At 32.7% G+C, this 14,223-nt stretch overlaps 1 protein-coding gene across 1 annotated transcript in view; it reads left to right on the top strand.

Annotated features, from left to right (window-relative positions):
- The first annotated feature begins 1,109 nt into the window (after positions 1-1,109).
- LOC106124946 (uncharacterized) overlaps positions 1,110-14,223 on the top strand; it is a 20,072-nt gene continuing 6,958 nt past the window's right edge. The window contains exon 1 of the mRNA XM_013321991.1: positions 1,110-1,162. The gene's annotated coding sequence lies outside the window, so the exon portion shown is untranslated. The remainder of the gene's footprint in view (positions 1,163-14,223) is intronic.

Genomic DNA, 14,223 nt, shown 5'->3' with positions numbered 1-14,223 from the left:
TTTTAAAGGCACTTACTAGAAGTTTCGATTTTTTTTAAAGTTCAATGAATTTCTGAAAACAGAGACAACGAAATACATTAACTCACAAACTTTAACTTCTTTAATATGTAATACAAACCACAGAACAAAATTAACTTTAATCTGGTAAATCTGAATATAGTGAGTTGTTAATTCTACAATCGGTAGTAACTGGGAATATAGTTTGCATAAAATATGCATATGCAATTGCATCCATTAGACTAAGACTGCAACTGTATTTATTCAAAGCGTTAGTATGAAATATTATGCTTCAATCACGGAATATTCATAAACAGACATAAACTTTAAGCGAGTAAGGTCGGTGGCTCAGAAGTTAAGTACTTGTAATCTGGAGGTTTTAGGTTCGAATCACGCCATGGATAATTGTGTTTATCTATTCATATGTACATTTATCCGACGTTCTTACGGTGAAGGAAAACATCGTAATGCAACCTACATATATCAGTGAAGAAATTCATAGATATATGTGATTTCAACCAACCCGGCACTATGCCGGCGTGTTTGGCTATGGCCTAGTCACCTCTGAGGCTAGGTGTAGCAATCGTTGTGCTATATTTGGCTCGTTCACGTACCGACGTGTGTTGCCGGCTCAAAGGTCTGTCATCGACTGACGTCCCCTCTCTCCAGCATGTACTTATGGCGTGTACGCTCGAGACAAACAACACTACGTTTATGCATATACTACAGTAGGCTTCCGAGCCTCTCAGTGGGTACGTGTAATAAGCTAAAATACGATCTAAAATAAAATTTCCTATCTTTACTAGAACTAAGACTGTTGATTATTTATTAAAATTATGTATCTAAGTTAAAATTTTCAGTAATATTTAAGTAAAATTTATTCCTTAAAAATTATCTTTAGTATCGGACGTTAAGATTAGAGAAACAAATGATACATTTTCTCACGTGGTAGCGTTCAAAATGATGGCAGTGAGATTTTCAACACATGACAGTGATAAAATATTAAACTGAACAATATGTTCAAAACATGAGTTGTAATTTTAGATAAATGGTGTATTTTAGCATAACACTTTATAATAAGACTATATTGCTTCGTTTTATCTTTGAGTTTAAAGTACGCAAATCTTCATTTTAGACGAGAATCTATACTAATATTATAAAGCGGGTGGGTTTGTTTGTTTAAACGCGCCAATTTCAGGAACTAGTGCTCCGATTTGAAACATTTTGATTTTTGGAAAGCTTTAGGCTATATGACATTACGCTGCGACCAATAGGTTATTTTTTTTAATCCGCGCGGACGGAGTCGCGGGCGACAACTAGTTTTAATATCCTTTAATAATTTTGTATGTTTGCTTTAAAATTTCACCGTCGTCTTATTGTTGATTTTGTATTCTAAAATCGTCTATACTCGTATGTATGCAAAACTTGCATATGCATAATTATGCAAACTCAATCCCGCGTAGTTCCAGTAGCTTGTTATTATCAACCGCTATATCGCTTATTACTCAAAGATTTCCTAGAACAATGTACATTTACATAATGCACCCGTATTCAATGTGCTCAGAAAACGAGACCGGTCAAACGTGAGTCGACCCCGGGAATTGTGAGCTCCGTACATTATTTAAATATTAAATATTTTACCCTAAAAATATAGTTAGACAAGTGTTTTAACCCTTTCAACGCCGGTGAAGGATATTTTAAACGTCAAAGTGGTTATATGTTTCACCATAAGTAGCACCATAAAACTCAATTCGTAAACCTACGCATAATAATGTTTTCAACGGTCACGATTTGTTAAATCCGCGCTGGCCATTATAGTCACAGTATAAAAAGGTTGACGTATGTTGAAACATTGTCTAATTTTTTTATCTTAAGTAAGTTACAATAGATAAGACCGTAACATCTTGTATGTAAACTACATTATTATTCATCAAGACACTTTACAGATTTACTTCGTTGTAAGGAAGATAATGTTCAGGTCCAGAGTACAGGCAATTTAATCGATAAGATATATGGCATGTACTTACTCGCACAGAATCGTTCGAGAACGTATCGACCAGGCGACCATGCACTCGACACTGACAAAATATTTGCGTTGTCACCATAGACTAAGAGCGTGGTTATAATTCATATGTTTACTATCTTACTTCTTACTAATATTATAAATGCTATTGTTTGAATGGATAGAAGTTTGTTTGAAAATTTGGCATAGATGAAGAACATAGTCTGGAACAACGCATAGACTACTGCTCAAGTTTTTTTTGAATTCCGTGCGGACGGAATCGCGGGCGACTGCTATTGTGTTATAAACAAGTATGTGCTAGTCAATGATCTCAAACTATCAAAAATAGTAAATTACAGATTAAACTAAGAAATATTTTGTGATATTTAGAAATGAGATTATAAACACTTTATTCGATATGACGGCTAATGGCGTCTCCATATGGCGCGGGTTCATGAACATTTATTTTTGAAATGTACTATATTTTTATCAGGTCTACAGAATCAAATTCAATAAAAAAATATAATAACATTAAAAAAATCGTCACATTGCTGTTGTAGACAATGAAAAATTTAATGGAAGCTTATGTTTGTATCATATATTAGCTTTAATGTCCCGTTGATATTACAAAGGTGTAACAGAGGCGTAAAACGATCATTAAACTCGACGAGGAAATTGAAAACAATTTAGTAAAAGCTGTAAATGTTCCCTTGAGGCTACGTTCAAGGTAATCGTAACAATGTTTGGTGGATCAAATACAAACAATAACAATTTAAATTATCGCCAATGAATAAATTATTTTGATGGACCTAATTGTTAATCTCGATTCTCACATACCATACGAAATCTTGTGATATATTTTAACTTATTTTTAATCTTACATATTACTTTTAACACCCTTAGCGCCAAAACCTAAGTAATCTTAAATTTTTTTTGTTGGGATGTGTTTAAATACAAAAATGTGTATACTTTTGAATACACTTTGTGACAAAAAGTTATACATGGCGCTTGAGGTGTTAAACAATGCGCTCTTAACATTTCTTTAAATTAATTTCAAGTGTTTAATTAATTACATAAGTATTTAGTAAGCATGTCAAACAGACTGGCATTGTACTGGTTAGTGTTCAAATTCGTTAAATTCCTATTTTATTTAAAAAAAAGTTTAAATTGTGTAAAATAATAAGTTGATAAACTATGAATCGAATTTAGAACAAAGCCTCGATAGCTCGCAGCTATTAAATAAGGAATAGTGTCGATAGAATTGTTTCAACAAAGTATGATGCTTTGATGAAACAGTTTTGCTTCATAAAGTAAACTTCTTTTAACGGCAAAAGTTTCTCCGTCGGACGGACGTAATTGATCGATAGAGTATTGATAACTGACAACGATTATAACTTTGTTCTCAAATTCTGAACATGATACCAATAACGTTATTATTAACTCTATTTCAAGCAATCTATGGGTTTCATCCGACAACGAAAGACTAATATCTAAAGACATATATTACAAAAACAGATGGTAATATTTGATGTCGGATGCCTAATTTTAATCATCTTTTCCTTCCCTCTCCTTTCTAATGGGAAAGGGTGGGCAGGAAGGAGTATATTCTCTTTCTGTGCGTCCTCCTCCGACGATTAATGGTAGACAACGCATCTGCAATTGCGGGTGTCTGGGCAGCGGTCGCTTTGGCATTACGGCGAACTCATGGGGCTGCTTGCTCATTTGCCACCTTTTAGTATAAAACAAAACATTAATATTTCAATAATGGTATGGTTTAACATTTGTTTATCTTACTAATATTATATATGCGAATAATAAGATGGATGGATGGATGTTTGTTTGAAGGTATCTCGTGATCTCCATGAAATTTGGCATACACGTAGAACACAGTGAACACAAAAAACATCAAAGACTTCAAGATAAGTTTATAACTAAACAGTTTATTATCTAAAGCTAACAGATTATTCTTTATACATTCCCTCGTCGACAAGTCGCCGCAATTTAATAAGACGCAAGTTGAATAAATAATGCTCGGTAAGCAATGTTTGCGGAAGAAACACTGCGGCCGGATCTTGATGAACTTACCTAATGACTATTACTGGATGACGTTATAAATATTAATTTAATTCTGATTTCTAATAAGAACAGAAATATATATTGTAAATTGTTAATTAGGATAAATAAGAACTGACGCACATTACCAAGCGGGGTAGGCAGATCACAACAAATCTCCAATAGTTAGTGTCCTGAAATATCTTGACACACTTTTAGTCCTCTTTCCCCCTCCCCCTTTTTCTTAGAAGGAAACGATGGAAAGTGGAAATGGGTTTCCGGATTAGAAGTTGCATGGGAAAGGAAAACATTCTCTTTCTGTGCGTCCCCTCCTCCGTCGTTTAATTGTAGACAACGCATATGCAATTGCGTATGTCTATGGGCAACGGTCGCTTCGCTATTTTAGCGATTACAGGTGGCCGGTGTTCGGTCGTTTGCTAATTTATGATACAAGAATTAAAAATATATTTAAAAATTAAAAATGCAACTCTCGAGCAAGCATAATAGTACACAATTAAAATATATTGTGATTTTTATATTAACTAATTATGTATTATACATAAACGTGATCCAATTTTATTGACTCTTTTACTAAAAATTGCTTTGGTATTTTTTATGTTCTGAGTTTTTTACGCGTCTAGGCTACGATTGTTTTTATTGAGACTGGTTCAATATCGTAAAAAAAACCGTAAAGTAACAAATGAACTACCATGAGCTGCTTAGGCATTACGATTGTCTAGAAAACTAAAAATTGTGACGAAAGCTGGAATTAAAATGTTGCCGTTTTATCATTGTTAAAGTTGAATTTATGGTAAACATAATTTCTGTTAAAATTAAGAGATTAGACTTATTCAAATTGAATTATAAATGCTGAACGTATGCTGAATAGAATAATTAGTAATTACTAAAAAAATAATAAGCTGAAATGTATGTAAATACGAAATGACGCCCGTGAGTCCGTCCGTGCGGAATCAAAAAAAAAATAATAGTTCAGGTGTTCTTCCAGACTATATTCTACATCTGTGTCAAATTTCATCAGGATCCGTTTAGACGTTCTGGAGAAACCTTATAACAAACATCCATACATCCATCCATCCACTATACTATAACTAACCTAACAAATCAATGTCAGAATGTTGCACGTTATTGTCTGTTTTTTTTAGTTGAGAAGAAGCCAAACATAATTTACAAATTTCTGAAATTAATATTTCCAAGTCCATTTTTTTAAGTAAATACCCATAGATACGTATAGAATACCTTTAAACTGATATATAAACAAGGCTAAACACTCACGTATATTCGTCCGGTGGCGGCACCGACTAGTTTCAAGCCCATTGGGGGCCCTGCTTCAGGATGAGTGGTACTGGTATTATTTCGCGGACGCGGCCCGTCGCTCACTGGCGACGAATATACGTCAGTGTTTAGCCGTGTTTATATATCAGTTTAGTATAATATCTCACGAAAGTTTGAATAATTTAAAAATACCTTTCTATGGAACTTTACTATTAAAAGAGAAAAAACAAAAGAGATGTGTTACAGCCAGTACCAAAACGGTGCTGGTACATAAATACAATACAATAAACCTAACGGACATCGTAAATCAGACGCCATACTTGAGACAGCAAACAAAACTGCAAACAATGCAATGAACCAGTGACCTACTTCAATACTTTCCTGTGAAATTTAACGTCTTTGGAAATTTAACGCGACACACACCGAGACGAGGCGTGTTTTATTTCTTAGAAATGAAAATGGAACAGTAAAAATTTTATACGACAACTAGCAGCCTGCGACTACGTCCCCGATTAAGAATAGATTGAAAGCGATTATCAGACCTACTAAATCTTATATATAAAATTCTCGTGTCACAATTTTCGTTCCCATACTCTTGCAAAACGGCTTCACCGATTCTCATGAAATTTTGTGAGCATATTAAGTAGGTCTGAGTATCGGCCAACATCTACTTTTAATCCCGCGCAGACAGTGTCGCGGGCGACAGCTAGTATGTGTATAAAATTTTATAAAAATCGATCAAGTCGTTTTGGAGGTGTATGGTAACTAACATTGTGACACAAGAATTTTATAACATATTACCACGCTAACGACAGAACCCAGAGTTCTGTAATGGTAATTTACGCTGTCGCTTAGTATAAGTTTATCAAACTAAAACAACAGTCCTCGGGCACGATATTAGCAAGCAGGATGGTGCGATGGCGTAGGGTGATGTAGACAAAAGTACTAGTCCGCTCCCGCTCGCTTCGTGAGCGTTGCTGTATTTTTTGTATTATGCTTTTAATTATATCGCGCAGCTCCGTCAGTGGCGCCGCTAATTTCGTGCCCGCGGCCTTAGTCTTCACTGGTGATTATCACCAGTGCGTAAGTCATTCTTTCGTTTCAGTTTTATCAAGTAATAATACAATATCTTACTTCTTACTAATATAATAAAGCGAATGTTTAAATGGATAGATGGATGGATGTTTTTATGAAGGTATGTCCAGAACGGCTGAACGGATCTCGATGAAATTTGGCATACATATAACATATTTTGGAAGAACACATAGGCTACTAATTATGTTTTATAATTCCGCGCGAACGGAGTTGCGGGCAACCGTTAGTTTATTTATATAGTATAGGATATTTCTGATATAAAATATATTACAGATAACATGGATACATCTCAAGATATTATGATTTTACAACGTCCTCGAGAGAAACGTATTCCAAGAAAGATATTAAAAGCTTGTGCATTTTGCTGCTTTGACCTGGTTTGCTTTTCCTTTATTATATTTCGTTGCTTTTAAACTTAGTCTTTATAGTGACACCTATAAATATGTAACATAGTAATGTTTTAACATCTAACTTTTGAGATTTGAGGTATATAATAGTTGACACTCTTGTAGACGTAAGTTGCATCTAATTGGAAAATTACATGAGAGCAGTTTATATAAGGGTTTGTTTTATTTCACCTATAGAGATGATTGTTATTTAATTTTTAGCCACTTCCCGGTGACTGACCTGTAATTCAACATACATTTGAGTCTCGTCACAACGCAATATTATGATGACATGGAGCTGGTAGGTGGCCATAGGAACTTCGCAATAATACATCCTCATCGAGTTCGGGCTCGTTTTAAAATAAATTTAATTATTTTAACTAACAATAACGTAATAACAGCTTGTTTTTTTTAATTTTTTTATTGTTTAATGCTGCATTACCGAAAACTATGAATTCAGTACTTAATTATTTATACGTTACAATATTCGGAATTCTTTAATACGCTTTTTTACTTAATCATATTTCTAGAACGCTAGATTATTATATTTTTAAAATAAATTTGTAAAGTTATGCGTAATTCATAGTAAATTCAGTGTTTTAGTGTTAAAAACTCAGTGTGCGTGCAATGACCGCGAACACGCCGGACAGTAATGACTAAATGTCCCAGGTCCATTCACTAGGCTTGGCGTCATTAAATTTCTAAAGGACGGTCTTTTATTTTATCGCAGACTTCTATGAAACATAATTCTCTGCGTGCATACCACTCCTTAGGGGAAGACTGCAAAAAGAAAACAAGAGGTGTGTACATTGAACAATAATGGTGGCTTAACTAGGATTTCTTTCTAGGAGGCCTTTAGATATCCAGGAAATAGTTCAAATATAAAGATTGATATCTTTTTGGAATTATTGCTTAAGAAAATAGATCCAACTAAACATTCGCGTGTAGCATACTAGCTATCGCCCGCGACTTCCAACTCTGAAATTAAAAAAAAAATAGTAGCCCATGTGTTCTTCCAGGCCATGTTTTACACCTATGCCAAATTTCAGCAAGATCCGTGTAGTCGTTCTGAAGATACCTTCTAACAAACATCAATAAGCATTTGCATTAATAATATTAGACAACTAATCGCTCTTCAAGTTGTTGCCAATACATATGACCTCTAAGAGGTTATTGACCTTTTGACGTCCGATAATTCAAGGTCAAATGAATTATGTCAATATGTCAGAGAATCTACAATGTTGTTATATTAATGCCCGGAGCTGTGGTATTTTCCTTTATGATTTTAGATATGAAAACCTTACAAGAAAGATTCTATGTAATATTTGTGACTAAAATAATATTTCACAATGTACTTATAATTTTGAAGTCATATTGTCAAGCTATCACGAAAAATTTAAATTATTTCATCAGTTAAGTGTTTTTGCTATTTTTTTCTTCCAGTTCCTTCTTTATTCGAATTAATAGAAAATTAATACGTAATTTTGACAACTTAAATTGAAGTTATTTTGTATTGTGCTGCAAAGAATAAATAATAATTAATTGCTATTACACCCAACCAATTACTATGATTAAATAAACAATTTGGAGGACGCTATTAGCGAGATTATGTTTATCGAATTTCATAATACTGACGCTTTGTGTGACAAAATTTAATATCGATAAAAGATATGGTAATTGTAAGAGCTAATGGTTTTAGTTATTATTTTTATTTGCCTAAATGGATATGATTTTTTTTAAATAAAAAAGCAAATAGCACTTTTGATTTCTTTTGCAAAGATAATGAACATATACGATTTATTGAATTAATCATTAATTCAAATGAAAATGGAAAATTCAAAGGTTCCTTTCTCAAAATAACTCGTTGTTACAAAAAAAAATTAAATGCTCCGTTTTTATTAAAACTTCTTGTAGTTTTTTTTCTCATAAAATTTTATAAGAAATTGTAAACTGCGTGTAACCTAAAAAAAGTTTACATTGAACTTAAATTAATGAGATAATGTTAAAAAAAAATCCACACGAAAAGAGTTTGAGTATGTAACGTTTTATCTTATCACGTTCGCCATTTAGCAATAAGCTTCGGGAACATTGAATTGCAATCGGCTTAGGGAGGACGAACTTGTGAGCCGAGGAGACTATACAACACTAATGGGTTACTAAAAGATCGTTCAGATTTCATGGAATATACTTTTAGTTTGACTAAATAACTAATTCTGAACCTACTCTTAATAAGACAAAAGAGTAACAGAATTTGTGGCTCAATTTTTGAATTAAAATTTTACAAAAATCCATTTCAACAGTTAACAAATTTATTTCGGATTCATCTTCGATCCATTTGATAAACAAATGCATAAGGGTTAAGTAAAAAAAAAAAACAATATTGAATTACTTTACAACGAAACTGAAAGATTGAAAATATTATTTTGACTTACATAAATTTAATTTATCTATTAGCTTTTTAAAACAAAATAATCCTTGATATAAAGGCGATAAATTGAAAATATAGTACTCTAAAAAAAGGCATTAATTAACGTGGGACAGTGTCTATTTCGCAACGTATTATGTATGTACTATCATCATCAGCTCACTATACGACCCCACCGAGGGGCTCGGAGCCTACCCTAAGTTAAGGGTGATTAGGCCATAGTCAACCACGCTGGCCAAGTGCGGGTTGGTTGACTTCACACATATCTTTGAATTTCTTCTCAGATATGTGCAGGTTGCATCACGATGTTTTCCTTCACCGTAAGAACGTCGGATAAATGCAAATATGTAAATCGGAAATCGAAAAACATATTGGTACATGGCGGGATTTGGACCCAGGACCTGCAGATTGCAAGTTAAGTGCTTGACCACTGAGCCACCGACACTCATCGTATTATGTATATTATCAATTAATTTTATTAAATATGTCTAAGTTTAAAACATGTTTAAATATAAAATAAATCTAATAAATAAATTGAGATTATGTACTTTAGCAAATTTTCTTAGCAAAGTTTTTTAAATATTTTTTCTAAATATTTAACCCAATCATACATGTTTAAATGCAGTTATACTATACGACTGATAAAAAAACCTAACACTTTTTACATCAGTCAGTAAAACGGGTCCCAGAGTCAGCTGTTTATCTGGTTTTATCATCATGATATTGCCTGGCTACGGCGGGCTCTTATTAAATTTCTACCACGAATAATAAGAAATATCAATAATATGATACCTATGCGTTCTGACTTTGATGTTAAAGTGATTTATTAAAATTTTTGTATAAAATAATATTCATTATTTAATAGTTAAAATTTGCAAAAGTAAAATTTTCAATCATTCGAGGAAACTTAGATATACTACGAGATGAGCTTTGGCCCTGATCTAGCCTAAATATCAATCGATACGAACTGTTTCTGTTTTCTGAATAAACTCGAGCTTAAAACTGTCATTACCAATATAGAAGTAATAAAAATTTCGTACAGAAATAAAAAAGTTGTGTTACAAAACTAGAGTACTCTTACTTACAAAATAATAAGTTATCAATATACTTCGATGTGATTAATAAAGGAAAACGATAGCATTTAACTGGACTGAGTAATAAGGCGTTTTGTAAAGTCGCTCTTAGGATCGCTCGGGGAGGGGGCGCGGTCGATGCGGCGCGGGGCGCGTCAGTGTAGGTTCGGATGTACCGGCGCTCGTTTGCCTCTACGCCGTAGAACGCGCGGAATGTGAAAAAATACCGACTCTACAGGTGACGCTGCTACGCGCTACGCGAAAGCTTTGACAAGAGTTATAGAACTCTTACCTATAGAGGTAATTAATAAATGGACAACGCTTTTTCTTTTACGTAAGTAAACTTTAATATCATTATATTACAATAAATAATATAAATTTTTATTATTTAGTTATAAACAAACTTTTTTATCATGTACTCGAGTAAAAGTTACATGCAAAACAACTTTAATAAGCTGATAAAAGTTTCTTAATTTTAATGCCTGATAAAGTCGAAATTCGCGCAGCTATCAAATGCGCATGATCTGCGCAGGAGAAACTTTGGACAACAGTGAATGGTATAATATATTTGTTAAAATATACTAAATGTATATATTTAGTATAATAGGTGAATCATTTCTCATGACCTACCTTGGTTCTAAGTTTGTCTTCAAAAATTATTCGTAACTTAAAACGTAAATTGTATATATATAACTGGGATTGGTTATTAACATCGTTGAATACAACTTTACTTATAAACTTCTATATCATATATAATATGTTTATTGGATATTAAAAGTTACGTGGTTTTATAATTTAAATTAACCCATGTTAGATATTGTCAAGGGACATAATGGTGGCAACCCTTAAAACTTGGGGCGGGGCTCCTAGTGGTTCTAGATTCTACTTTTAGCTAATTAATTATTGTTTAAATTTGAATTCGAACCGTAACCTATAAAGGTCATGTAGACTTCTATTTACAGCGCTCCGGACACACCTCTGTCGCTTCTACATAACATAAATATAAGTATACGGACGTACTCAGAGTTCAGTCAAGGATAGTTCTAATATAACTTTTTATTGCCAATTTTTTTTCTCGATATAATTTTATTACTTTAAAAATATTTTAATTTGACTCACTTCTTAAAAGTATTTTTTATTTTATTTTTAATTTTGTTGAATTAAAATGCATTAAGACTTTAATTTTTTTTATAATTAATATTAAAAAGTTTGGCAAAAAATCACGTTAAAGTTTTGCGAGCTTCCGTTTAAAGTTTTGTAATTCAAGTGTCCTTTTGTTGTACAAAGATTGTGACAGAGTCTTAAAGGGCTTTTTCCTCGCCGGCGTGCCTGTCAAGGTGACTTAAGCGCGCTTGAATTTACCGCGACTACCCCGGTAATTGAAAAATCATCGTTTTATGGAAGTCAGGTTTTGATTACGTATTTTGAATTAACAAATACATTTAATCACATATAACTTAAAACTTTTTACTGACAGATTTCTATTATATATTAAATAATGATTTAATTATGATGAAGAGTTATTTGTAGAACTGTATATAACCTTATTTCTACCTTATTAGATTAAAAAGCGTACCGAGAGTGAAACGAACTCAATTTTCATGTAAGTCTTGAATGTTTTTTTCATGAACTATTTACTAGGTAGGATAACAGTGCGTAACCAAACCTTATGTGGAGCAAAATCTCCGTTACATTTTCCATTCGTTTTCGCAGCTTTTACCTTAGTTTCGTTTGGTTCTGATCCGGTTTGCGGATGTGTTTTACAGGCGTCGGAAAGGCTATAGTCTAATTTGAACTTTTTACTTTAAATTCTTTATGCTACGGTTTACAATTGTTAGATTGAGTTCTTGTTGAATCCAATAAATATTGATTGACCTACGTATCTAAATACTAAAATATCTTTGCATTTATAAATATCGAGCACGTGGAAACAAATATCCGAGTGGAAATGCTGAATCAAGATTAAAAGCAGTGACGTCAATAAATTTGAAAGCCTGCGCATACGTGAGGCAGTCGTGGGCGGGCGCTTTATGTAATAATATTGATTTATTGCAAATATTTCGAGCTCTAGAACTGCAACTACATACAGACTTTGAAATTACTCGAAAACTGCTGAGTCGCAGTCGACCTCACTAACTTAAGTCGACGTCTAACTTTTAATACTTTTAGTGTCAATTAAGCTCTATTTTGAGCATTTCTCAAATAATTGATATTGGCATGTAGGAGGTGAAGAAAGTTTCATTATTTACTAGAATAGTTTCTCGTATTTATGTGAAATCGTAACTTTTGGAATGATGACGTTAAGTAATGGACATAAGTTATTTGATCTCTACATTTTTTACTGCTTGTTATTCTCCTGATATTGTACTACATCTTACTAATATTATAAATGCAGATGTGTGGATGGATAGATGGATTGAAGATTGTTTCTTGGTATCTGAAGAATGGCAAAATGGATCTGGATGTAATTTGGTGTAGAACCTAGTCTGGAAGAACACATAGGCTAAGCGTGGACAGCTAGTTTAATACTAAGTATTTGCCTAGAACGAAAGAAATGTGTTAAAATTGCGATATTTTACTTCCACAGTGTCATGTTGTTGTTCACGCGTAGTAATATCCTATTAAGATAGAGGGAAAACAAAGTTATTATGAACAAGCATTTGTTTTTATTCAATGCAGCAACTCTTATAAAGCTTTCGCTGTAATTTATTGCGCCGTTCCAGCTTTTTAATTTAAATTATGAGAGACTTAATTAAATAGCTCGGGACGATAATATAATAACATTATGTACAAATTGTTTAAATACAGGACAAGGAAAAAGATGTTTATATTTTTCTTTTTTACATAGTGTTTATTTTAAAATAGACATGATAATAATAAACATTTAAACTTTTTAATATATCCACAGGTCGTTTAAAAAAAGTTAACGAAAATAAATACTTATTTTTTTTTTTATAGAGAAATAGGAATATACTGTAATTGCTTAGTTTTGATATTTATTATACATTCAAAAATGTTAAAATGTAATTTCAATAAAACAGTGTAGTAAAAAACAATACACATTCAATAACGAAACACCATGTATCATGTCGCAGCGAGTTATTTGCTATAGTATAGGCAACGCTAGGCGTTTGTTATTTGTCCCTCACAACTCTTGGTATATAAATTTACTAATATTGCAGTAGCTTTGTGAAATATTGCAAACTATAATTAAAGTAGAATTAAAATAAATATATACAATAATTTAAAATACAATGACAAAATATTTTTACTGAAACATATTTTTAAACTTCTTATTCTTTTCTCAATCTCAGTAGATACAAGCTTAAAATATACACAGTTATTTACTAGAAGTAAATACGTCATATGTTGTCGACACCGAATATGTTATAAACATAAAAAAATGCAAATCAATATCGAAAAATTATCCTAAAATGAGTTGGATGAGAGTGGCCGAGGATCGTGCTCAGTGGCGTACTATGGGAGAGGCCTATGTCCAGTAGTGGACTAGTTTAGGCTGATAATGATGATGATGGTGATGATGATGATGATCCTAAAATGCCTTGTTATTGGTAGATTACAATAAATATATCCGTGTCCATGTGTATACAAAGAGAACGCTTTCCAATATTAATTTCCGCACATTCTATTCATAAGTTGCAATGACATTTACCCCCCCCCCCCTTCGTTCACCCTGCGTTGCCCTGGCCATTTTCATTAATAAAATGACTCGTAGTATTTTGTTTGTTAAAAATGTTATGTCCATGTTTTCACACCTTTAATATTAAGTAAAAGTTATGACCACACATATAAGATCCTATATTATCAGTTTTTGTTTTTTTACTTTAATTATAAGTTTCGCCTAAACGACGAAGCCACTGCAGCGACCGTTAATCGACT

The sequence above is a fragment of the Papilio xuthus genome, unplaced genomic scaffold (genome assembly GCF_000836235.2).
Source record: "Papilio xuthus unplaced genomic scaffold, Pxut_1.1 DF828952.1, whole genome shotgun sequence".
NCBI lineage: Eukaryota > Metazoa > Arthropoda > Insecta > Lepidoptera > Papilionidae > Papilio > Papilio xuthus.
The sequence above is the reverse complement of the archived record's forward strand: the minus strand, read 5'-3'. Positions and strand labels throughout refer to the sequence as shown.